The sequence below is a fragment of the Chiloscyllium punctatum genome, chromosome 1 (genome assembly GCF_047496795.1).
Source record: "Chiloscyllium punctatum isolate Juve2018m chromosome 1, sChiPun1.3, whole genome shotgun sequence".
NCBI classification, from domain to species: Eukaryota; Metazoa; Chordata; class Chondrichthyes; order Orectolobiformes; family Hemiscylliidae; genus Chiloscyllium; species Chiloscyllium punctatum.
Genome location: NC_092739.1, coordinates 106,244,994 through 106,270,173, shown reverse-complemented (window position 1 = coordinate 106,270,173; position 25,180 = coordinate 106,244,994). Strand labels below are relative to the sequence as shown.

The following is a 25,180-nucleotide window of genomic DNA, read 5'->3' as shown; positions in this document are numbered from 1 at the left end:
CGACATGACATCCCAACTCCTTTACATAATGCACTGACCAATAAGGCAAGGGTACCAAATGCTGCATTCACTACCCAGTCTAATTGTGACTCTACCTGGAACTCTACCTTTTAGAAACTATCAACATGCACCTCAAAGTCTTTGTTCAGCAACACTCTCAGGACCTTCTTATCAGTATAAATCCTGCCATGATTTGCCTTACCAAATGCATATTTATCTAAATTAAACTCCATCTGCCACTCCTCATTGGTCCATCTGATCAAGGTCCCATTGTACTCTGAGGTAACTGAAGTAGCTAGCTCTCCCTGTATTCTGTGATCTAATCTTGCTAACCGGTCTACCATGTGCAACCTTGTTGAACGCCTTGCTGAGTCCATGAGACAATGTCCACTGCTCTGCCTTCATCAATCATCTTTGTCACTTCTTCCAAAAATTGAATCAAGTTAGTGAGACACAGTTTCCCACACAAAGCGATATTGACTATCCCAAATAGGTCCATGCCTTTCCAAATAAATGTAGATCATGTCCCTCCGAATCTCCTCCAACAACTTAACTACCACTGACATCAGACTCGCTGTTCTATCCTTACCACTGGCTTTTCCTCACCACTTTTTTTTAAAATAGTGGCACCATGTTAGCCGCCCTTCAGTTTCCTGGCACCTCAGCTGTGGCTATTAATAATACACATATCTCAGCAAGGGGCCTAGCAATCACTTCTCTAACTTCCTATAAATTTGTGGAATACATCTGATCAGGTCCAGGTAATTTATTCATCTTTATGCATTTTTAACAAATCCAGCACCACCACCACCTGTAACATGGACATTTTTCAAGATATCACTATTTATTTCTCCAAGTTCTCTAGCTTCCATATCTTTCTCCACAGTAAATACTAATGTGAAATACTCATTTAATATCTTCCCCATCTCCTGGGGTTCCACACAGGGTTTTGTTGATCTTTATTCTCTATTTTCACCCTAATTACTCAATGTATTTCTAAAATCTCTTTAGATTCTCCTTAACCCTATTTGCCAAAGGTATCTCATGTACCCCTTTTGACCTTCTGACTTCTTTCTTGAGTATACTCCTACTGCTATTCCACTCCTTGAGGGATTCACTTTATTTCAGCTGTCTATACCTGACATATGCCACCCTCTTTTTCTTGACCAGAGCCTCAATTTTCCAATCATCCAGCATTCCCTACACCTACCAGCCTCGCCATTCATAAAAACAGGAACATACTGCATCTGGACTCTTGTTATCTCATTTTTTTGAAGGTCTCCCACTTCTTAACCTCCTCTTTACGTGGAAATTGCTTCTCCCAATCAAGTTTTGAAAGTTCTTGCCTAACACCATCAAAATTGGCCTTACTCCAATTTAGAACTTAAACTTTTAGATCCGGTCTGTTCTTTTCCATAACTACTTAAAATTAATAGAATTATGATCAGTGGCCCCAAAGTGCTCCCCCATTGACATCTCAGTCACTTGTCTTGCCTTATTTCCCAGAAGAAAGTAAAGTTGTTTTTTTTAGTAGGTTCATCCACTGACTGAAAAAGAAAATTTTCTTGTACATAACAAATTCCTCTCCATCCAAGCACTTAACACTATGGCAGTCCAAGTCTATCTTTCGAGATGATAGGTTTGAAAGTTTTAGCTAAGGAGTCTACATGCATTTCTGCTGTACATACTGCTGTTACTGTGCATTGATGGTGGAGAGTGAATGTTTGTAGATGTGATTTCTTGCCTCTGATTTGCTCTTGAAGCCACAGCATTTAGTGGCATGTTTAATTTACTTTCTTGTCTCTGTTAACTCCCAGGATATTGATAGTGGGTGACTCAATGATGGCATTGAATCACAGAATCCCACAGTATGGAAGAATATCATTTCGCCCATCAAGTCCACACCGACCCTCTAAAGAGCATCCAACTCAGACCCATTCCATTCCCTCTAACCCTGCATTTCTCATAGCTTATCCACCTAATCTACACATCTTTGGACATTATGACAAAACCAGAGCTCTTAGAGGAAAACAACACAGACACAGGGGGAATGTGGAAACTCCACACAAACGGTCATCTGAGGGTGGAATTAAACCCAGGTCCCTGGACTTGAGGCAGTAGAACTAGCCACTGTGCTGCCTAATGAATATCATGAGGCGATGGTCAAATTCTCTGTTATTGGAAACTGTCATTGCTTGGCATTTGCGTGGCACAAATTTATTTGCTACTAGTCATCTCAAGCCTGGACATGGACTTTCTGTTTCCATTTGCTGATTGCTGTTCATTGACTTCCTTTGGCAAGTACAGGTTATAGAGTCGTAGAATTATACAACACGGAAATAGACTCCTCCGTCCAACTTGTCCATGTCAACCTAAGTTAATCGAGTTTTGACCTGATTTTGTAAACTCAGCCTCTGCTCCAGAGGAAATAGCCACAGGCTATTCAGCCTCTCCCTGTAGCTCAAACCCAACTGTGTCAATATCCTTGTAAATCTTTTCCGAACCCTCAAGTTTCACAACATCCTCCTTGTAGCAGGGAGACTAGGATTTAATGTACAGCTGCAATATGGCCTCCAAACTCTATTCTTTGCATTAACCAATAAAAGCAAGCATACAAACGCCACCTTCAATATTCTATCTACCTGCAACTCTACTTTCAAGGAACTAAGGTCCTGCACTCCAAGGTCTTTGTTCAGTAACACTCTGCAGGACCTTACCATTAAGTGTGTAAGTCATGTATTGATTTCCAAAATGCAGTACCTCACATTTATCTAAATTAAATGCCATCTGTTACTCCTCGGCCCACCGACCCATCTGACCAAGATCCCATTGCACTGAGGCAGCCTTCTTAGCTGTCCACTACACCACCAATTTTGGTGTCATTGGCAAACTTACTAACCATACTCCTATGTTTACATCCAATTGACAAAAAGCGGTGGACCCAGCACCAATTCTGTCACAGGTCTCCAGTCTGAAAAGCAACTGTCCACTATCGCCCTCTTATGAGGACTCTGATGCATTCCATCACTAAATCATACCCTTTATAAGGCAATTACTCCATTTGAGTTTAATAACTCAATATGCTACAATTCTGTAATCTTTTAACTGGTAAATGTGATGTGAGAACATTAGCATTGATCAAAATGAAGAGATGCTTTGAAAGACATTTGAAAGTGCTTTGCATGTACAAGGAGGTAAATGTAATATCTTGTCTACGTCCTGCGCAACTGACTGGAAAAAATGAATGGCTTGTAAGTTAGAATGTGAACGGAACAGGAGTGAGATTGGAAGTAGACAGTCCATCTAATTTGTGTCCCAGAATACCTTTTTTTAAAATGAGTCCCCAAGTCTTTTACAGTAATTTTACCCAGGCTCATAGCTTGGATCTCTTAAGCTAGGCATTAATTTTTTTTTTGTGTAGCTATGCTCCCTGGATATCTTGTATTGCAATGACCATAATTATACACTGTTCTGCGGTTTGGCAACATTGCCTTGTACAGAGTGGTTAAACGTCATGTAATGTGCACACTATTGCTCTGATAACTTATACAAACAGGAGATAGGGCCCAGCCATTAGAAACGGCCAGCACCATCATTTTGTGCATGTGAAGTTGCATCTGTGATGTCACCCCATTGGTGTGGGGACTTTTTTTTGCAAAATTCTGCAGAGTATACTTTTCTGAAACCAAGAACATTGTGGAAAGCCCATACCCTGTTTTCACAAAGTGTAGTTTTTAATTGACTTTTCTACAGCTGTAAAGAATCATTTGTTAGAAAGACATTTTCAGGAACACTTGCAAAACATTTGTTACTTTAATGCTCTAAACAGACATTTAATAAAGCTTTAAATTCACGCAGTGTCCAGATGCAGTGAAATCTGGCAGCCAATCTGATTCCATCACTAATCCAAGTGGATTAGTTTGGCCACCTAAATGTCTGATCATGATCACTGTGATTGTTGACACTACTGAGCCCAAGGTGCACATTACAGCCACATTTGGTCCTGTTCTAACCTGATATCAACATTTCCTTTTATATTCTATAATAATGAGAAGGAAATGATTGTTGATATGGTGCAACTGTTACCATTTAAGCTATGATGTGGAAGTGCTGGTGTTGGTCTGGAGTGGGCAAAGTCAGAAGTCAAACAACACCAGGTTATAGCCCAGAAGGTTTCTTTGAAATCACCAAGTTTTCGGAGCACTGCTCTTTTGTCCAGTGAAATGGAAGGGAGTGCACAGGCCCAGAATATGTTGGTGGAGAGCTAATGACGTTATATTCTATGTCCACACACTTCTCTCACTTCACCAGATGAAGGAGCAGCGCTCCGAAAGCTTATGATTTCAAATAAACCTATTGGGCTATAATCTGGTGTCTTGTGACTTTTAACCATTTTAAGCTGTGTAAGTTAAATGAAATTATTATTAATGTTTTTTGGTCATCACCAATTATTGCTCCAATTTTGCATATAAGGTATAGCGCTCTATCTGGTGTCAGTGTTAGTCACAAATGCACAAATACTTAATAACCTTATTTTTATTTAATGCTTATTGCCACCTTTTTTATTTGAATTTTATTTGTACCATAATTATAGTCAGTAAAGCAAAGAAACATAATTGAATCAGCCTTGGGCTGCAAAATAGAATATTTCCTAGGGTTACAGGAAACCTGATCTAGGTTAATAGGATGCAAAAATTGAAGGTAGTATTTCCCCCAATTTGTCTTCTCTTTATTTAAAGTTGGGTAGAGTGGTTTCTGAATGCTACCCAAAGGAAAAAAGTGATTTGTGCTGTTAGCATCACTAATTCTGAATAGCAGATGTGCTTTTTGCTTGTGAGCTAAGTGGCTGACTCCATATTGATTCCCAATTCCTCTGCCTCTGCCACATCTGCTCCCAGGAGGATCATTTCCAACACAGAGCACACCAGATGGCCTCCTTCTTTTAAACTGCAATTTCCGCTCCCACATGGTTGATTTATGCCCTCTAGCGCATCTCATCCACTTCCTGGACTTGTGCACTCGAACCCCAACTCTCCAACTGCAACAAGGACAGAATTCCACCCCACCAATCTCTGTATATATTGCATCATCCTCTGCCATTTCCACCACCTACAAACTGACCCCACCACCTCCGCACTTCTATCCGCTTTCCATAAAGTGTTCCCTCCATGCCTACCTTGTCAGGTCCATGCACCCCCCCCCCCCCCCCCCCCCCCACCCCCCCCCACCAAACAACCCATCCTTCCCTTCCCGGGACCTTCCCAGCTACCGCAGGAATTGCAAAACCTACACCCACATCCCTTTCCACCCCCCCACCACCCATACCTCCATCCACAGCCCCCAAGGAGCCTCCCATATCCATCAAAGTTTCACCTGCATTCCACACGTCATTTACTGTATCTGTTGCCACCGATGCGGTCTCCTCTACATTGGGGAGACAGGATGCCTACTCGCAGAGTGATTCCGAGAATATCTCCAGGACACCTGCACTAATCAACCCCCACAGCCCAGTGGCCGAACACTTCAACTCCCCCTTCCACTCTGTCGAGGACATGCAGGTCCTAGGCCGCCTCCATCGCCACTCCCTTGCCACTCGATACCTGGAGGAAGAATGCCCCATCTTCCACCTCAGGACCCTCCAACCCCATTGCATCAATGTGGATTTCACCAGTTTCCTCATTTCCCCTCCCCCCACCTTATCCCAGTTCAAACCTTCCGGCTCAGCAATGTCCTCATGTTCTGTCCATCTGACTTTGCACCTATCTGCACCACCCTTCCCTCTGACCTATCACATTTTTACCCGCATTTCCATCCACCTATTGCAATCTCTGCTACCTCACCATCCCCACCCCCACCCCCTGTTTTATCTCTTCACCTCCAGGGCTCCGAACTTCATTCCTGATGAAGGGCTTTTGCCCGAAATGTCGCTTTATTTTTTTTTTCCTGCTTCTCAGACGCTGCCTGACCTGCTGTGCTTCTCCACACCATACTCTCAACTCTAATCTCAAGCATCTGCTGTCTTCACTTTCGCCTAGTCCATATTGACTAATATAGTGATTTTGCTGTTATTGGGAGGAAAGGTGTACATGGCCAAACAGGGATGGATCCAGCAAAGTAGTCACAAAATGACTCTTAACTCTGATTGCACAACTGAGACTGCAACATATATGCTACAATCTTAACCAAATGAACATTATGATGCATTAACAAAACAATAAAAACAGAACTGCAGATGCTAGAACTCAGAAACAAAATCATGTTGCTTGAAAAACGCTGTGTCTGAAGAAGGGTCATAGAGTCATAGAGATTTATAGCATGGAAACAGACCCTTTGGTCCAACCTGTCCACGCCGACCAGATATCCCAACCCAATCTAGTTCCACCTGCCAGCACCTGACCCATATCCCTCCAAACCCTTCCTATTCATATACCCATCCAAATGCCTCTTAAATGTTGCAATTGTACCAGCCTCCACCACATCCTCTGGCAGCTCATTCTATACACGTACCACCCTCTGCGTGAAAACATTGCCCCTTAGGTCTCTTTTATATCTTTCCCCTCTCACCCTAAGCCTATGCCCTGTAGTTCTGGACTCCCCGATCCCAGGGAAAAGACTTTGTCTATTTATCCTCTCCATGCCCCTCATAATTTTGTAAACCTGTATAAGGTCACCCCTCTGCCTCCGACACTCCAGGGAAAACAGCCCCAGCCTGTTCAGCATCTCCCTATAGATCATATCCTCCAACCCTGGCAACATCCATGTAAATCTTTTCTGATCCCTTTCAAGTTTCACAACATCTTTCCAAAAGGAAGGTGACCAGAATTACACGCGATATTCCAACAGTGGCCTAACCAATGTCGGTATGCTGGACCCAAAACATAAACACTCTGCTTTTTCTCAACAGATGTTGCCAGACCTGCTGCTTTTTCAGCAAATAGTTTTCCAGCAATTTCTGTTCTTGTATTGATTATGATGTATTATCCTTTCTTGACTTCTACAGGATCTTTTAATGCATTGAATTCAATGGGAGTAGGCAATAAGCTTCCACTATGTTCTGTGCAATTGTATTTAGAACAGATCTAGAAATAGCTACCTGCACATAACTTCTGGAGTCTGCTAAGGACCAAGTCTTGGCCACACTTTGTGTTACCCCTTAGCATTATCTTCAGACAATTGGTAAACTTCTGTGTACAGCAAGATTTAGTCATTGTCATGTAGCATGGAAACAGACGAGTCCCATTTGCCTGCATTTGATCCATACCCCTCTAAACCTTTCTTACTCATGTATTGATGTAAATGTCTTTTAAATGTTGTAATTGTATTGACCTCCACCACTTCCCCTGACAACTCATTCCATACCACACCACCCTGAAGAGGTGCCCCTCAGGTCCCCTTTAAACCTTCTCCCTCTCACCTTCAACTATGCACTCTACTTTTGACCGGCCCCCCCACCCCCCCACCCCCCCCCCCTCCAGAAAAGACCTTGGCTATTCACACTGTCCTGCCCCTCATGATTTTATAAACCTCTAAGGTCACCCCATAGCTTCTGACAATCCAGGGCAGAATGTCTCGGCTTATCCTTACAGCGCAAAGCCTCCAATCCCATAAACATCTTTGTAAATTATTTTGTATCCTTTCAAGATTAATAACATCCTTGCTATGCTAGGGCAGCCAGAAATGTATGCAGTATTCCAAACATGCTCTCACAATGTCTTGTTCAACCATAACAAGATGTCCCAACTCTTTGCTCAATAATCTGACAATGATGACAAGCGTGCCAAAAATCTCCTCCTCTACCCTGTTTGCCTGACACTCCACTTTCAAGGAACTCCGAACCTGTATCCCCAGGTGCGTCTGTTCAACAACATTCCCCAGAGCACGAGCATTAACTGTAAGTCCTGCCCTGGTTTGCTTTACTAAAAAGCAACACCTCTCATTTATCTAAATTTATCTGCCACATCTCAGCCCATTGGTTCATCTAATCAAGATCTTATTGTATTCTTCGGTAACCTTCTTCACAGTCCACACTACCACTAATTTTCTTCAAGCACGACAGATTTTCAGCGTTTGGTGATTTTCCAATTTTCCAAGGATGGAATTCTGCCCTTTGGAAGTGATTTTCTGATCTCAACCTTGACTTATATCTCATGTTATTAGATGCTGAAGTCTGAACTGTTGACAGGATTCACCTGATGACTTTAGTCTCACCTTGTCACATTGTTTCAGCAGTGGTTTTCAGTCATGGGACCTAGCCATAAAGCAACCTCTGGTCTCCCAGAGAAACCTGATATTACTGTATAGCTCTTGAAAAAGTCCAGTCTGCAAAAGTGTGAAAGACCCTTGGGCAAGGAACAGGTAAAGGGATTGCTGAGTGAACTGGGGAGATATAGAGTGCAGGGGGACCCTATATCTGTACATAGGCAGAGGGGCTTCACTGATTCTTCTGTCATCAGGAAATATGGAGAGCTTAACTAAAATGGTGTCAGTATACAAAACATAGAACAATACAGCACAGAACAGGCCCTTCGGCCCACGATGTTGTGCCGAACTTCTAACCTAGATTAAGCACCCATCCATGTACCTATCCAAATGCCGCTTAAAGGTCGCCAATGATTCTGACTCTACCACTCCCACGGGCAGCGCATTCCATGCCCCCACCACTCTCTGGGTAAAGAACCCACCCCTGACATCTCCCCTATACCTTCCACCCTTCACCTTAAATTTATGTCCCCTTGTAACACTCTGTTGTACCCGGGGAAAAAGTTTCTGACTGTCTACTCTATCTATTCCTCTGATCACCTTTTAAACCTCTATCAAGTCACCCCTCATCCTTTGCCGTTCCAACGAGAAAAGGCCGAGAACTCTCAACCTATCCTCGTACGACCTACTCTCCATTCCAGGCAACATCCTGGTAAATCTTCTCTGCACCCTCTCCAAAGCTTCCACATCTTTCCTAAAGTGAGGCGACCAGAACTGCACACAGTACTCCAAATGTGGCCTAACCAAAGTCCTGTACAGCTGCAACATCACTTCACGACTCTTGAATTCAATCCCTCTGCTAATGAACGATAATACTCCATAGGCCTTCTTACAAACTCTATCCACCTGAGTGGCAACCTTCAAAGATCTATGTACATAGACCCCAAGATCCCTCTGTTCCTCCACCTGACTAAGAACCCTACCATTAACCCTGTATTCCGCATTCTTATTTGTTCTTCCAAAATGGACAACCTCACACTTGGCAGGGTTGAACTCCATCTGCCACTCCTCAGCCCAGCTCTGCATCCTATCTAAGTCCCTCTGCAGCCGACAACAGCCCTCCTCACTGTCCACAACTCCACCTATCTTCGTATCATCTGCAAATTTACTGACCCACCCTTCGACTCCCTCCTCTAAGTCATTAATAAAAATTACAAGCAGCAGAGGACCCAGAACTGATCCCTGCGGAACTCCACTTGTAACTGGGCTCCAGGCTGAATATTTACCATCTACCACCACTCTCTGCCTTCGACCGGTTAGCCAGTTTTCTATCCAATTGGCCAAATTTCCCTCTATCCCATGCCTCCTGACTTTCCGCATAACCCTACCATGGGGAACCTTATCAAATGCCTTACTAAAATCCATGTACACTACATCCACTGCTCTACCCTCATCCACATGCTTGGTCACCTCCTCGAAGAATTCAATAAGACTTGTAAGGCAAGACCTACCCGTCACAAATCCGTGCTGGCTGTCCCTATTCGAGCAGTGTCTTTCCAGATACTCGTAAATCCTATCCCTCAGTACCCTTTCCATTACTTTGCCTACCACAGAAGTAAGACTAACTGGCCTGTAATTCCCGGGGTTATCCCTATTCCCTTTTTTTGAACAGGGGCACAACATTCGGTACTCTCCAGTCCCCTGGTACCACCCCCGTTGCCAGTGAAGACGAGAAGATCATTGCCAACGGTACTGCAATTTCCTCTCTTGCTTCCCACATAATCCTAGGATATATCCCGTCAGGCCCGGGGGACTTGTCTATCCTCAAGTTGTTCAAAATGTCCAACACATCTTCCTTCCTAACAGGTATCTCTTCTAGCTTATCAGTCCGTTTCACACTCTCCTCTTCAACAATACGGTCCCTCTCGTTCGTAAATACTGAAGAGAAGTACTTGTTCAAGACCTCTCCTATCTCTTCCGACTCAATACACAGTCTCCCACCACTGTCCTTGATCGGACCTACCCTCGTTCTCGTCATTCTCAGGTTTCTCACATACGCATAGAATGCCTTGGGGTTATCCTTGATCCTATCCGCCAAGGATTTTTCATGCCCTCTCTTAGCTCTCCTAATCCCTTTCTTCAGGTCCCTTCTGGCTATCCTGTATCCCTCCACTGCTCTGTCTGAACCCTGTTTCCTCAACCTTATGTAAGCCTCCTTCTTCCTCTTTACTAGACATTCAACCTCCCTCGTCAACCAAGGCTCCCTCACACGACCATTTCTTTCCTGCCTGATCGGTACATACATATCAAGGACACGTCGTATCTACTCCTTGAAAAAGTTCCACATTTCCACCACATCCTTCCCTGACAGCCTATGCTCCCAACGTATGCTCCTCAAATCCTGTCTTACAGCATCGTAATTTCCCTTCCCCCAATTGTAAAATCTTCCTTGTTGTGCGCACCTATCTCTCTCCATAACCAAGGTGAAAGTCACAGAATTGTGGTCACCATCACCAAAATGTTCACCCACTAACAAGCCCACCACTTGTCCCGGTTCATTACCGAGTACCAAATCCAATATGGCCTCCCCTCTGGTTGGACACTCTACATACTGCGTTAGAAAAGCTTCCTGGACACACTGCACAAACACCGCCCCATCCAATCTACTTGATCTAAAGAGCTTCCAATCAATATTTGGGAAGTTGAAGTCGCCCATGACTACGACCCTGTGGCCTCTGCACCTTTCCAAAATCTGTTTCCCAATCTGTTTCTCCACATCTCTGCTGCTATTGGGGGGCCTATAATAAACACCCAACAAGGTGACTGCACCTTTCCTATTTCTGACTTCAGCCCATACTACCTCCAGAGGCAGATCCCCCTCAAACTTCCTTTCTGCAGCCGTTATACCATTTCTAATTAGCAATGCCACCCCCACTCCTTTTTTACCACCCTCCCTAATCTTACTGAAACATCTGTAACCAGGAACCTCCAACAGCCATTCCTGTCCCTCATCTATCCATGTTTCCGTGATGGCCACAACATCGTAGTCCCAGGTACCGATCCACGCCTTAAGTTCACCCACCTTATTTCTGATACTCCTCCTTGCGTTGAAGTATACGCACTTGAGCCCATCTCTGTGTCCGCAAGTAGTCCCTGTCAGTGCTACCTTCTCCACAGCCTCCCTACAGTCTTGGGCATCCTGACACACAGCTAGCTTACTTGCTGGACTACAAGTCCGGATCCCATCCCCCTGCCAAATTAGTTTAAACCCCCCCGAAGAGTGCTAGCAAACCTACCCCCCAGGATATTGATGCCCTTCTGGTTCAGGTGCAACCTGTCCTGTTTATACAGGTCCCACCTTCCCCAGAATGCAGTCCAATTGTCCAAATATCTGAAGCCCTCCCTCCTACACCATCCTTGCAGCCACGTGTTCAACTGCACTCTCTCCCTATTCTTTGCCTCTCTGTCACGTGGCACCGGCAACAACCCAGAGATGACGACTGTCTGTCCTAGCTTTTAGCTTCCAGCCTAACTCCTTGAGCTCTTGAATGACCTCCCCACCCCTCTTCCTACCTATGTCGTTGGTGCCAATGTGTACCACGACTTCTGGCTGCACACCCTCCCCCTTAAGGATTCTGAAGACACGGTCCGAGACGTCTCGGACCCTAGCACCTGGGAGGCAACAAACCATCCGAGAGTCTCTCCCATGTCCACAGAACCGCCTGTCCGTCCCTCTAACTAGAGAGTCCCCTATAACTAGCGCTCTCCTCCTCTCCCCCTTTCCCTTCTGAGTCTCAGAGCCACAGACCCCTTCACTGCAGCTTACACCTGCAAGGCTGTCCCCCCCCCCCCCCCCCCCCCCCCCCCCCCCAACAGTTTCCAAAGCTGTATACTTATTTTTTAGGGGAACCCTGCACTGCCTGCTTCTTCCCCTTTCCACCTCTAACTGTTACCTAGCTACCTCTGTTCTCCGGCGTAACTATGTCCCTGTAGCTTCTATCGATCACCCTCTCAGCCTCTAATAATCCTCAGCTCATCCAGCTCCAGTTCCAGTTCCCTAACTCGTTCGGTGAGGATCAGGATCTGACTGCATTTCCTGCAGATGAAGTCGGCAGAAGTATCGGTGGTCACCCCTACCTCAAACATCCTGCAGGAGGAACATTCCACCGCCTGCGCTGCCATGACTGTACACTGTCTCCAAAAACAAGAACACTGAGTGAATAACCTGTGGACTTTAAAGTTAGGTTAGAGGAGGAGGGTGGGAGGGAGGCCCTACGAAAGTAGGACCTGGGGTCTAGAATACACCCACTCAAATACTAATCACTTACCTTCCCGCCCAGCTATGCGCTCCAACCTCACTTCTTCCGCTGCCCGTTACAGGTAAGTAATTTTGAAACAAACTGTCTTACCTTAGCTGTAGTCTCCCGGGTTCGCTTTTCCTCGGCCGCTGCTCCCACTCAAATACTTTAAAATTCATATTGATGATGAATGTTGACCTGACACAAACTTTAATTATATACTGAATGTTATGATACTGTTTCAGTTTTTGTAGAGATCACTTTTTTAAAGAGATATTTAAAATATATTCATTCTTGGGATGTGGGTACTCCTAGCAAAGCCATCATTTGTTGCTCATCTTTAATTACACTTAAAGGTACCAGAGAGTTAAAATAGGATTACGTTAGAAAAAACTTGATGAAGCATTGCTGTAGTCTTAAAGTCAAGTTATGATAGACTGCAATCTATATTACATGCACTAACTGAACATTGAATTCCAAGGTCACTTTGATTTTATAGATGTACATTAGTCCTCAGTTTTAATTGTAATAGAAGATACATAAAGGGAATGCTAATGTTTCTACCTGCTTAATATCTTATAATTCCAAACAGTTGGTGACCTAGAAGTTTTACATAATGTGCTATAATTACAGGGTTCCTTATCATAAAACAAACTGAGCATTTTTCTTATTTATTCATGGGCTGAGCGCATCGCGATCTAAGCCAACATTTTATTGCCCATTCATAATTGCATGGGCAATTTAAAGGAGCATCAAAGGAGCAGGAGAATTGACGTTTCGGGCATAGCCCTTCACGAAACCGGGCTTATGCCCAAAACGTCGATTCTCCTGTTCCTTGGATGCTGCCTGACCTGCTGCGCTTTTCCAGCAACACATTTTCAGCTCTCTTGATTGTCAGTCCAGCGATAATACCACTAGGCTGGAGCATCCCCAAAATGTTTTTGTTCACTTTCATCACTTTTTTTTTTACAGATCCAGTACATCTCTTAACTCCACTGTACTATCTGCCTGCTCCTTCAACATCCAGTCTTGAAAGAGCTAGTTTCCTCCACCTAAATATCAAAGTGGTTGAAGTGACTGTGTCTTCAGTTCGAATTCCATCATTAACTCCATCTTATGTGACCACTGTCTTAGGCAGACCTAGAATGTTTGTATCATTTCTGTATCATTTCTTTATTTATTGCAAAGGAATGAAATCTAAGACTAGGAAAGTTTCTGTACAAATCATTGCTGAGGCTGGAGTACTGTGTACAATTTTGGTTTCCCTTTTGGAGGAAACAAAATACCTTTAATGACTTTAGAAACAATTCCGAGATGGTTGATGCAGGAAAGTTGGATGGCCTATACCCATTTGGAGTTAGAAAAAATAGAGGTGATCTTACTGAAACAAGATCTTGAGGGGACAGAATAGGATGGATACCCAGTTGTTTCCTTTTGTGGAAGAGACTAAAACTAGGGTTAATAGTTTAAAAATAAATGCTCTGCCATTTAAGACATGGATGAGATGTTCTTTCTGAATGCTGCTAAGTGTGGAACTATCTTCTGCAAAATGTAATGGAGGTTGAGTCTTTAAATTTATTCAAGGCTAAGTTAGATTTTTGAATAAGAAGGCAGTCAAGGTTTTTGGGATACTGACAGGAAAATGGACCTGGACTTGAAATGACTCCACGAAGGCCGGCATGCCATCATCCAGTCACCCTTTATTTATGTGCTTGGTACATGACACTGACCCAGCTAGCTCAGAGATGGCTGCAAGGTGAACAGAACCTCTGACACTCCTGTTTATATCTCTCGGCCAGTACTCCCTGATGTGGACTAGGTTAACGACCCCAATCAAGGAATGCATTGTATGAGGTCCACCTGGCTAATCTCATTATAATCACTAAATCCCTCTCCCTCCAAGTCCTGGGACATGGGCCCTCAGATTTTCCTGTAGCGTTTTTGCATCAGATACAGTTCCTCCAACTCTGCCTTGGATACTGGCTGCCTGTACCGGACCAACCTCTTGAACCTGTAGCATCTCCGAACACATTCTTTATGTTCAGGCACTAATGGCTTCAAGGATGTGTTATCTGCTGCATCTTAGGAGGCTTCTTTAAATCCCAAGAAGAGGGGGAGAACCCTCAGGTTCTGACAGCCTTGCCAGGTGTTCTGAGGCCAGGTATGTTTTGCTCCTACCCTGCTTCTGATGCTGTTTCACTCAGCCGTCTGCCAAAGATCAGGTTTAACCTGGGATGGAATAGTCTCCCTGTTAGCAACTCTGAAGCTATCCCTATAGTTGTGAGGGGTAGTCCTGTAATCACACAGGAACTGGGACAGTTTGGTATTGAGTAAACAGTAGGCTGTTTCTTCGAGCCTGCCTTCAAAATTCAGGCTGCTTTTTGCAGCAGACCATTAGACGATGGATGATATGGAACTGTCCTTACTTGCCAAATGCCGTTCGATTTTATGAAATACTCAAATTCCCTACTGGTAAATGATGACCCATTATCAGTGACCAACACTTTTTCAGGAGTTCGTGTTTTGCAAAAGATGCCCATTGCTTTTCAATCATCTACATGTTTGACGAATGAACTGTATGGAAAAAGTGAGGACTGCTGATGCTAGAGACCACAGTTGAAACGTGTGGCACTAGAAAAGTACAGCATGTCAAGCAACACCCAAGGAGCAGGGAAATCGATTGTTTCAGGCATAAGCCCTTCATCGTGAATGCGGGGATGGAGGGCATTTGAGAGATAAATAAAAGGTTGGGGGGGAAGATAGGTGGGAAGGCAATAGGTAGATGAGGGTGGGGGCTGATACTAATAGATCAGAGAGGAGGGTGGAGCAGATAGGTGGGAAGAAAGATAAACAATGAATGAAGTCTGTGCACGTCCAACCATATTGAATGGGTGTTCTCAATGACTAAGAACCTACAGCCAATGAAAGGACTGGCGTTGTCAACCTTAAATGTGTCTGCCTGGCCAAATTGGCCATAAATAGGTTCAGGCAGCGGGCTGTGGAGGGGGTCGTTAGGGACGACTGCCTGCCCATCTTCCGCGGTTATGTTAGAGCCTGGGTGTCTCTGGAAAAGGAGCATGCGGTGTCCATCGACACCCTGGAGTTGTTCAGGGAGAGGTGGGCACTGCAGGGAGTAGAGTGCAATATTTCCCCCTCCAACTCTATTTTCACTTAATCCCTGCCCTCCCCTTCATTGTTTGATCACACAGCATTGCCCTTTAATGTGAAGGGCACTGCTTGTCATAGACCACTCGGGTGTTTCCATTCTTCCTGGTGGTGGAAATTTGAATAAAGATTTGTGTACCTTGTGTCTTTCACTGTGTCTCACACTTGCACACACACATGGGTGCTGGTGAAAAAATAAGCACTACCGTAGTTAGACAGTAGTGTGGGGGGGGAAAAAAAGAAAAAAAATTAAACAGGGGGAAAAAAAAACAGGAACATCATAGATTCTGTTCGCTCGGAGCTGGACCAGTTTAAAAAAATTAAACGAGTCGGCCTGGCCAGACTGGCCGTAAATAGGTCCAGGCAGCGGCCTGTGGAGGGGGTCGTTAGGGCCGACTGTCTGCCCCTCTTCCACGGTTACGTTAGAGCCCGGAGTCTTTGGAAAAGGAGCACGCGGTCTCCACCAACACCCTGGAATTGTTCAGGGAGAGGTGGGCACCGCAGGGAGTGGAGTGCATTATTTCCCTTTCCAACTCTATTTTGATTTGATCCCTGCCCTCCCCTTCAGTGTTTGATCACACAGCATTGCCCTTTGATGTGAAGGGCACTGCTTGTCACAGGCCACTTGGGTGTTTCCTTTCTTCCTGGTGGTAGAAACTTGAATAAAGAGTAGTGCACCTTGTTTCTTTCACTAAAAAAAAATTAAATGAGTCGGCATGAATGGGGGGGAGCTGCTAGCGGTAATTTTTGTCCTTGTTAGCACCGCACCACTAATGTGGCTATTTCGGGATCCAATCCTGGCCACCAGACATAACTTCTCACCAACATTTTGGAAACCTCTGTAGCGTTCAGCCAGTATCTGGTGGCAACCTTTGCTTGGGACAATCACTAATGCTCCCTATAATAATGTCATACTTTATAGTGATCTATTCTTGCCAGGTTCCAAAAGGTTTCGATCCTGGTTGTGATGGCCATTTTGCTTCACCCCCCATCGCCAACAGCTGTTTCAGCTTTGCCAGAACAGGATCTTCACAGTCTGATATTGTCACCGCTAACAATAAGGGTATCCAGAAAGGTTAATACCAGTACAGGCTCTTCTAGTGACAGCACCACCGGTGGTGTTTCCGCCAGTGGGAGGCAGCTCAAGGCATCCACGTTTGCCACTTAGCCTCCCACATTGTGTTCCAACTTGTAATTGTACACACTGAATAAGAGCCTACGGCTGAATTCTACCTTAAGCTCTAGGTGGCATGCTACTGTCCACTTTAGAGCCCTTACAGGGGTTTGTAATTCATGACTAGTAAGAATTACAATCATAAAGGTATTGGTGGAACTTCCTTACACCACAAATAACTGCCAAACCAACATTCTATATCTGGGCATGTTTTGCTTAGCATCAGCCAAAGTCCAGGAAGCATTCCTCTATGGACCACTGGTGAGCCAATACTATTCTGATACCGTATGAGGAGGCATTGCATATCAGTACCACATCTCGCTTGGAATAATAGTGTGCTAACACCTTTGATGACAATAGCTGCTTCTTCACTTCCCTTAAGACTGCATCTTGGCTACAAGACCATTTCCAAGACTGACCCTTTTTCAATAGCAGAAGTAAGGATGCCAGGATGGAGGCAAGGTTATGTATGAATTTTCCCTAATAATTCACCAACCTAAGGAAAGACCTAAGACATGGGAACTGGAGCATCTTTTGATTGCCCTCATCTTCCAATGGATGTATCCAGTCTTGTCAACTCTGAGCCCAAGTAGGTCACTTGGGGTGCCTTTAACACACATTTTTCCCTTCTAACGCGTATAACTGCATTAGAGAAGCATTTAAGCACTATGTCCAAGTTCTCTAAATGCTCTTCAGGGCGAAGGAGAATTATCTGGTTACAGTGCACAGATCAGGGCCGGTGCAGCGCCCCTGCCCAATCCTAGTGCACTTCCACTCATATAAGGACAAGCAAAAAGTTATAGAAGCCCCCAGACTATTGGGAAATGATCTGCAGGCACTACTGTACAAGAGGTCAAAAATCATGTTTTTCCAGGATTTCTCGGCAGATTTAATTCCAAAGAGGAAGTCCTTCCATGAAGTTTAAAAAGAGGCTGAAGAACCTGGGTATCCAGTACTCCATGAGGAATCCTGCAGTGCTCTATTTCAGCCACGAGGACTCAGTTTATACATTTGACTCAGCTGATAAAGCTAAAAGCTTTGTAGACACTTTAACCGTATTCTTCAGGCCAGTCCATCTATTTAATGTTCGTTCTTTTTTCCTTCTTTCCCCATGTTTTCCCTTTTTTTTTAAAATCCTTTCTTTCTCCCTAATAATTTCTTTTTTGGAAAGGGGGAAAGAAACTTGGAATAAGTTGTTCCTTTTTTTTTAAACTGCATTATATAATGGGAAATTTTGTGGATGTCCTTTGTTGCCTCCCTTTATTTTTTATTTGTTTGTTTCTCTTTTAGTCACAAGAAGGGGTGATTTGTCTTTTGGATCCGACAGTGGACAGGATGCCTTGTGGGCCCCCAACTATTTCTTCACAGGCTAAGCAGGTGGCTGACTTATGCGAGGAGTTGGGGCTGGTGGATATTTGGAGATGTCTTCACCCTACCGGCAGGGACTTCACCTTTTTTTCAAACCCACATAAATGTCACACAAGGATTGATTTCTTTCTGGCTCCCTCAGCCCTTCTGGATTCGATTTATGGGTTGTAAAATTGGGAATATAGCTATCTCCGATCATGCGGCGGTACTTTTTAGAAGTTCAGGCCAAGAGTGAGGGGCTAGGTTTGCGGCACTGGTGTTTGTACCCTTTTCTCTTTAAGGTTTCCAAATTTGTGGAATACTTTTCAAAGGAGTTTCAGGAATTCTTGACTATCAACTCAGGCACGGCTAGTAGTCCGTCTATGCTATGGGATGCTACTAAGGCCTTTGCTGGGGATTAACTATTTCCTATTCAGCTAGCTGGAATTGACAGAAGGAGGAACAGCAACGTCTACTTGAGACGCAGTTGAAAGCTGCCGAGCGGCACATTTTGCGCGGCTTTCGGTGACTAAGCTACAGCGGATCACAGCCCTCTGAGCTGCTTTGAATTCAGTACTGATACAAAATGCAAAGAAAGAACTTGCTTTGCTAGACAAAGGCTGTTCAAATATGAAGATAGGCCAGGGAAGTATTTAGTGTACCTGACCAGGAAAAAGGGTGCTCCCCAATCCATTACTGCAATCAGAGAAAGTGCCAGGGTCTTTACATACAATGCTAAAAAGATTAATGAGGCTTTTTGGAGTTTTTACTCTGAATTGTATCGGACAGGAAGGCTAAAATGGAGGCCTTTTTTTTTAAGAGCCTGGACCCGGGGTAACCTTGGAACAGGCCTCTCTCCTTAATGTCCCCTTCACAGTTCAGGAGATACAGGAAGCAACCAGGCAACTTCAAGAGTGGGAAAGCGCCTGGCCCTGATGGTCTCCCGGGTGAGTTTTATAAGGGGTTTATAGGAATTCTGTCAGGGCCGATGTTAGAGATGTACAATCACTCCTATATGCATGAATGCCTACCACCATCTTTGAGAGAAGCTAATATTTCCTTAATTCTTAAGAAGGGGAAGGTTCTTGAGAATTGTGCCTCATAAAGGCCCATCTCTTTATTTAATTCAGATTTCAAGATTCTGTCTAAGATCCTAGTGCTGAGATTGGAAAAGGTGTTACCCCATATTGTTAAAGAGGACCAGACAGGCTTTATAAGGGGCATAGGACCTCTAATAATATTAGAACATTACTGACAAACTTGGACCATATTCAGCAACAATCAATTCAGGGGTTGGTGATTTCCTTAGATGCAGAGAAAGCATTTGATTGGGTGGAATGGCCATTTTTTTTTTATGTCTTAGAACAGTTTGGATTGAGTGGGGTCTTTGCTAGGTTGGTGGAGGTTTTATATTGCTACGCTCTGGCTGTCATCATCACTATTAGGATTGGTAGGGGTAGTCGGCAAGGTTGCCCCTCTCACTGTTGTTTATGTTGGTGATAGAGCCGGTGGTAGAGGTCATTTGTCAGAACATCCACATAACCACTCCGGAAGTGGGATCGAGGGCACACAAGATTACACTTTATGCGGATGATGTCCTTCTGTTTTTATCGAACATGATGACCTCCATACCCCATTTGATACAATGTGTCAATTCATTTGGGGCTATTTCAGGATGTGAGGTTAACTTTGCAAAATCTGAGACTGAGCCTTTGGGGAAACTTCAAGGATGTCCCATAAGTTGAAGGTGGCTCTAAGTTCCCTTTTAAGTGGTCACGGGCAAGGCTCCAATACCTAGGCATTTTTATTACCCCCAAGTTTGATCTGTTATTTTGGACTAACTTTGTTCACTTGCTCGACAATATTAGGCGAGATCTCCAGAGATGGGAGGCTCTTCCAATTTCATGGCTGGGCCGAATATCTCTCATTAAGATGAATGTTATTTCTCATTTGCTTTATCCCATGCATATGCTCCCTATAATGTTTCCCACGTCAACGCTACGGAAGCTTATGGGGTAGTTTGGTTCCTTTGGCATTGTGGGCGGCACCTCATCAAACTTACTAAATTGCAGTTGCCTCAAGGAGGGGGAGGAATTCATTTCCCAGACATCCGGAGGTATTAATTGAGTTCCCTGCTGTCCTTTGTCTGTGATTGGGTAGGTAATGATCTGAACTCAATATGGCTGGGTATCGAGGCCTCCCAGGCGAAGTGCCCTCTTATTAACCTGTTGCTCATGGATAAGATGACGACAGTTATGGACCACTGCCGGAACCCCATTGTCATTAATCCAGTCAAGGCATGGAGGGCGATGCGTTAGAAGACTTATTTAAGTCTTATATAAGTCTTATTTAAGACTTACGCCTATACTTGGCATGCCAGGATTCCGACCAGGGGTGATTGGACTCAGGATTGAAACCATGGGCAGCGAGAGGAGTTTCTAGTTTGGGAGACTTGTTTGAGCAGGAGGTTGTGATGTTTTTTGAGCAATTGAGCCGCAAATACGGTTGTCCAGCAGAGATCTTTTCTGTTTTTTTCAAGTTAGGGATTTCATCCAGAAGAAGACTATGCTTCTCACTAAACCCTATAAGCCCGATACATAGAGGTTGTTGCTACATTCCACAAGCACCCTTTTGGTTAGTGCCCTCTATCGCCTGCTGGGTGGCAGGGCCTGGCAGGATGTTAACAGGTTATGTGAGGTCTGGGAGCAAGAACTAGGAGTGGAGATCTCTTCTATACATGGGAGAACATATGGGAGAATGCTCGAAAGATCTCCATCTGTAATAGGCCATGCGCTACGCAGTTAAAAGTTCTGCACAGAGTTCATCTGGGTCTGGACCGTCTGGTGAAGTTTTAAAAAGGGGCATCTTCAGTGTGCCCCAAATGTAAAATAAGTGTAGGTACTCTTACCCATAGCTTCTGGACATGCCACAGGCTCCATGTTTATTGGAGCTCTGTGGCGGGAGGACTGAAGTCAAAGTAGACCCAATATGTCTCCTCTTAAGTCTACCGAATTTGCCATGTTTAGACTGGTATGAGAAGAAACTATTTTAATATTCTTGCATACTGTGCACGGAAGAACATTCTGATGAATTGGGTGTCTGAGAACCCGCTGGGCTTGCTGGGATGGCAGAAATTAATTATGGAGCACATTGCCTTGGACCTTTTTACAAACATGGTGCATCACACAACGGATCATTTTTATAAGACATGGCAGCCCTATTTGAATTAATTTGATATAGATTTGTCAGCTATCTTAACTAGGGCGTTTGTTTAACCAGGATGTTTAGGTTTGTTGAGCCCTGAGCCCTGGAGGGGGTCTCCCGAGTTAATATGTGTATATATACAATGCTCCTATTCCTTTGTTTGGGAGCTTTGTGTAGAGCATACTTGTTCTGTATTCTGTTTTTTTGGGGGTTTTTTATTTGCTTTTTTTTTAATCTATTAGTTATTTAGTGTTGCTTTGCACAGTGTTAGGGTTTGTTTTGTCTTATAGGGTAGGTTAGTAATTAGTAGACAGTAGTTGTATTGAAATTGGTGTTTTTTCTTTTTATTATACTGATATTTGTTTATTGATTTGTATTTTCCAATAATTTTATATGTTTGTAAAGTTAAAAAAGTTTGCTAATAAATATATTTACAAAAAAAAAGCATGAAAGTGAGTAAATTCCCATGACCTGATTAGGTGTACCCTAGAACTGTGGGAAGTGATTGCTGGGTCCCTTGCTGAGATATTTGTATCATCAGTAGCCACAGGTGATGTGTCAGAAGACTGGAGGTTGGCTAATGTGGTGCCATTATTTAAGAAAGGTAGTGAGAAAAGGCCAGGGAGCTATGGACCGGTGAGTCTAACATCAGTGATGGACAGTTTATTGGAGGAGATCTGGAGGGACAGGATTTACGTGTATTTGGAAAGGCAACAACTAATTGGGGATAGTCAATGTGGCTTTGTGTGTGGGAAATAATGTTTGACTAACTTGATTGAACTTTTTGAAGAAATGACGAAAAGGATTAATGAAGGCAAAGCGATGAATGTGATCTGTATGGACCTTGGCAAAGGCATTCGACAAGGTTCCTCATGGTAGACTGGTTAGCGAGGTTAAATCACATTAAAACAAGCTAAAGATACACCAACTGTCAGCAGAATTACTTGTTGCTTTTCATCTGCCCCAGTTTCATTTGTCTGAGAAAAAACACCTCCTTTTCACATACTGGGCCCTGTGAACAAGGACTGGATCAAATGAGTCAGGCTTCCCTCTCTTCACCACTGAAAACTCCACAAAGGCAGGTATCCTGTCACCAAGTCACCCTTTGTTTACACGTGTATAGTAGACAACACTGACCCAACTAGCTCCCAGCCAGCTCCTGGAGTAAACAGAAATTCTGACACTCCTGTTTATATCTGTCAGCGAGGACTCAGTGTTACTCTAGTCCAAGCAGGGAACTTCTTCTGTGAAGTCCACCTAGCTGACCTCATTCCAGTCACTACATGACCACAACCAGATCAGCCACAAGAACACTAAATTGTTCAAGGACCAAATGGGTTTACACCTGTTGATAATGCAGTTTGTTGTAATAAAATAAATAGGTATGTTCTACAGCAGTACTAATGAAAATTTACAGAATTATTCAGATACAGAACCATTTCAAAAAGCATTTCTACAATACATATTATTTATTGAAGTCTCAAATCGATAATTGCAGTAATTTTAAGTTTGCACTACCTTGATGCTTTAAGTAACCAATATCAGCATATTTTAAATTTAAGTGCAAGGTGTACAGTTATAAATTCAGAGAATGGTGGAGGAACTTTGTAAACTCAGCAGGTCTGGCATCATCTGTGGAGAGGGAAACAGTTAACATTTCCATTAATTCTGATTTACTATCCACAGATGCTTCCAGACCTCCTGAGTTTCTCCAGCATTGTTTATTTAAAACTTCTGATATCTGCCATATTTTACTTTCATCATATTTAGCTTTTAATACTTTGCAACCAAATGAATTTCTAAGACAGAGTATGCATTCAAATCCAGTCCTGGCTGAAATATTGAAATTCCTCAGTTGCAGCACATTTTGGGTGTGGAGGACACTAAGGATGCAGGCTTCGGATCACACTTCTGACATAATTGGCTAATTTTTTTGGCCAAATAATTTAAGTCAAAATAATGCTTTTCTTTTTTAATTGTGGAGTTCCAATGAAGTGCTGTTACATCATTTCACTTTGACTGTTGAAGCAATAAAACATTAGAATATTAGACTGACGTCCAAGACTCCAGATTAAGTCAGATTTTAAAAAAACTTCACTTGCACCACAGGGGTAAGTCTTGATTTCAGCTGACTTTTCAATGAAAGCAATTAACGAACTATATTTGGGTGCCAGCTAATTAGTGAGAGCATTTGTAGAAATTTCTGATTTCCTTTGACAGATGCAACAAGTTGAGTCTTATGGAAATCATTTTCTTTTCTTTAGGAAGCAGACAAGAATCTTTTTAACTCTCCCAAAACTGTAGGTATACAATAACCACTTGCTCATTCTATTTAAAGTGTTTCAGATTTCCAGACTCTTGTGAATTTCCTTTTTATTTTAGCAATTTAACATTAAAATTATTAAGATAATTGTCAAAGCTCTCCACATTTGTTGAATATTTAAGGAACTTTTGTGATCACTGAGAATTTGAAAAGTCCTTTTTTTTTGAAGTCTGCAGATAATTTAAAATGGATTACATAATGCTTATATTGAGGGAAAAAGATATGTCTCTAATTCAGAAGAAAGGTAGAAGAGGGATTTTAGATGAAAGGGAAAAGAGAAAAATTTATGCAAAAAAATAAAATGATGTTTCACTTTTAAGAAATCCATCTGCACTGGGCATGATCTGTTTATTCACCCATGTTGAAATGATCAGAATTAGTCTTTGCTCCATGAAACTCCTTGCTCCCTTTATCATAATTTTAAATTCTATTTAATTTTAATAAGTAAATCTATATTAAGTTTTGGTATTATTGTTTATTAACCTGGTCAGAGCTTTTAAGCCACTAATGAAGTATAAATATGTAGAATGGGTTCATATCTGCTTAAGGAAAGCATTTATGTTCAATCATGGTTTAGTTCTACAATACACTGTCATGTAAATATTTAACTTTGCTGTTGTGTAATCCTTAACTAATAACTTTAGCTATGCTGTGATGGTAAAAATTATCATCGCTATTTATCTGAAAAATTATAGTGTATTTGTTGAATGTAAGCTATTGGTTCACTGGAAGTGTTGATCAGACCCAGGACAATGCGCGTGAATCAAAATGCATTTGGATTTCACAATATAACCCAGTTGACCGTGGCAGCAGGAGTGTGCTGCATTAGTGTTCATTCAACTTAAGTGTTTTAATTCTGCATATAAAATTAGGAATAGTTGGTTCTCTTGAACTTGGGTGCTGAGCATAAATCGGTAAAACCATTTTAGGGACTCAACAAATTGGTCTGTCTTTCAGTTGATATATAGCAGGCATGTGAAACATTATTTTTAAAGTTTAAAGCTGTATAGTTGTTTAAAGTGACTTTGTGATCTGTTGCTTGTGGTGTAATTAATTTGTTCTTAATCAAGGTTGTCAGACATTGTAATATAATAGTAATTGTCCAGAATCCAAAAGATTTCATGATATAAAAGTGGGGCAGTCAATTTGTTTTGGAAAAATTTTGAGAATCAATTATTTTGGCTCTTGGGCATTTGTTCGTAAATATACATTAAGTGTCAGATTTAGCCGCTGAACTTCATAAAACCAAATTTATACAATCAAATACAGAAATGTACAAGCATTATGCAAGTAATTAGAATTTAGCAGTCTATTTTGAGCGTTAAAGGGATTTCTAAATTACCTCTTTAAGAGGACTTTCCATAGTCCTTTCATTAAAATTTTTTTTAGCTGCAAAACATCTGAATGTCCTGTTATCTTCATAGAACATTAGACTATAGTTTCTTATGAGGTTCACTATTCTCCTCCTTT

The 25,180-nt window shown here is 42.8% G+C and overlaps 1 protein-coding gene across 1 annotated transcript in view; it reads left to right on the top strand.

The window, feature by feature from the left end:
* dnajb5 (DnaJ heat shock protein family (Hsp40) member B5) overlaps window positions 1-25,180 on the top strand; it is an 86,945-nt gene that overhangs the window by 19,460 nt on the left and 42,305 nt on the right. The window lies entirely within an intron of this gene.